Genomic DNA, 2,488 nt, shown 5'->3' with positions numbered 1-2,488 from the left:
CCCCTTCAGTTCCCAGCAAATTCTTTTTAAAGTGCTTCATGCATAACACTCCACAGACTGGGCATGGTGGTGCACACCTATAATCCCAGCACCCTGGGAAGTTGAGGCAGGAGAATCCCAACTTTGAGGCCAGCCCGGGCAACTTAGCAAGATCCTCAAAATAAAAAATAAAAAGGACTGTGGATGTAGTGCAGTGCAGGGGCATTGGATTTAATACACAGCACCACAAAATAGTTACTATAACAGTAATGCTCAAAAAACGTGTTTTCGTTGACTCATTCTCTGATCACCTTCCAAATATCCTGCCCCCAGCCCTGACTCCTCACTTTCTGACACCAGTTCTCCTCATAGGGACATAATATTATTATTCCCATTTTACTGAGAGACACAGGGAGTTTTCAGACCCCCAAGAGAGCCGCCATTGATACCAGGTGTCTACTCGGTACAAGTGCAAGGACACACCCTGCCACTAACTGCTTGACACCGGAAGTTCTGCCAGATGCCTCACCTAGTCCCACACACTGCACCATGTCTGCACATGCATAGCCCCAAACTTGGAAAGTGTCAAGAATCATTACTTTTCATCCTGCACATACCTCCCATGTGTTGATCCTATGACAAAAAGTTATAGAATGGACTTTGGAGCAGGCTCCCAGATTAGAATCCTCTCTCTACCCTTCCTATCTGTGAGGACTTGGACAAGCTATTTAACTTCTCCCTCTCATCTGTAAACTGAGAATGATAATGCGATCTATCCCCGAGGTTTGTCCAGAGGGTTAAATGAGATCATATGCATAGGTGCTTACAGCAGTGCGCGGCACATAGTAAACACTACTTGACTGTTAGCGAGTGTTTCTTTACAATGCAACCCCTGGCCTTCGCTTGGAAAGGAGAAAAAAATAAGGCAAACTAAAAATGAACAGTTGGGCATGGTGGTGCACTCCTGTGCTCCCTGCACTACAGATGCTGAGGCAGGAGGATCACCACAAGTTCCAGGCCACCTGGGCTACATACTAGTTAGTGAGTTCAAGGCAGTATCTACGCAGTGAGACTCTGTCTCAAAAAATGAATAAAAGAAAATGACAAAAAGATGGCAGGAGAGTTTTGCAGAAGTGATACCTAAGAATTCAAAGTGGAGAATTAACAGTTAACAGGAAATAAGAGGGCCTCAGCAGCTGACCCTGGTGTCCTGGGAAGGCTGGCATAAGTCACCACATCAGGACGCCAGTGGAGCTGGGGATCTGTGATGTGGCCCAGGCTTTTGGAATCAGGCAGATGTGAGGCATGAGAGAGACGGGGCACCCTCAGCCTCAGACACTGGAGAGGAGGAATGAAAAAGCCTGCGCTGTGGCCAGGATACCGGAAAACACCAGGAGGGAGGACGGTGGCCAGCACTGCCCCGCTCCCCTCTCCCTGACTCTGAATGCAGCTTGACACCTGGCCGTGGAGGAGGGGAATGTGAGGAAGCAACTGGCTTACCCATCAGTTCTGCAGAAAACGCCCGCTAGGAATTCCAGAGCCATAGGTTTTCCTGAACCAGTGAGGAAGGCATTGAGAAGGGGTACGGACCAGGGCTGGAGCATCTTGCTGCTTTCAGGTAGTAGGGCCTAGCACTTGGGCTGATTTTAATTTATTCTTTGAATCAATTCTCTGAAACATAATTATTACTGTTCCCATTTTACTGATGGGTATAATAGAAAAGAGGTTTGCTGAAACTCAAAAGACAGGTAAGAGACTGAGACACACAGCTGTAATCCCAGAGTCTCAGTAATCCCAGTACACAGCTATAATCCCAGTACACAGCTGTACTCCAGAGTCTGAGGCAGGAGAATCCCAAGTTCGGGCCTATCCTGGCCAACTTAGCAAGACCCTCTCTTCAGATAAGATTTTTAAAGGGTTTGGGTATGCTCAGTATTAGATTGCTTGCCTAGCATGTATGAGGCCCTTGGTTCAATCCCCAGTACATCCAAAAAATAAAAGAAAGGAAGGAAGGAAGGAAGGAAGGAAGAAAGAAAGAAGCAAAGAAACAAAGAAAAAGAAAGAAAAGAGAAAAAGATCACTGGAAGAGCCCGGATGAGAGGGCAGTTTCATCCAGGACCAAGACCTGTGTTCTTTCTTTGGTGAAAAAGGACACGCATGGGCAAGAAAAACTTGGGGGCGGGGAGTAAAGACAGGTATTAAGGAAGGAAGGAGACCAAGGTGCTTGGTGGGGGTTGGACAGAAGCCGAAGTTGGGAAGTTGTGTGAGTCTGACATTAAGTGAATCGTATGCAAATGAGATGCAAAAACCCCATGCAAATGAGTAAGTTTTTTTTTAAGCCAACCACTCAGCTCCATTTGGCACAATTGCAGCACACACAAGGCATACCTGCCCAGAGCTAGCAGTCCCCATACTTTCACCGGGAGTTGTCTAGGCTAAAGACATCCCTTTCTTGCCCCTGCTGGGGCTTCCTCCCCCCATCCTGCTGCTCTAGGCCTTTGCCTGCTCC

This window comes from Chinchilla lanigera, unplaced genomic scaffold (assembly GCF_000276665.1).
Source record: "Chinchilla lanigera isolate Chin_1 unplaced genomic scaffold, ChiLan1.0 scaffold00011, whole genome shotgun sequence".
NCBI lineage: Eukaryota > Metazoa > Chordata > Mammalia > Rodentia > Chinchillidae > Chinchilla > Chinchilla lanigera.
Note: the sequence above shows the minus strand (reverse complement) of the source record.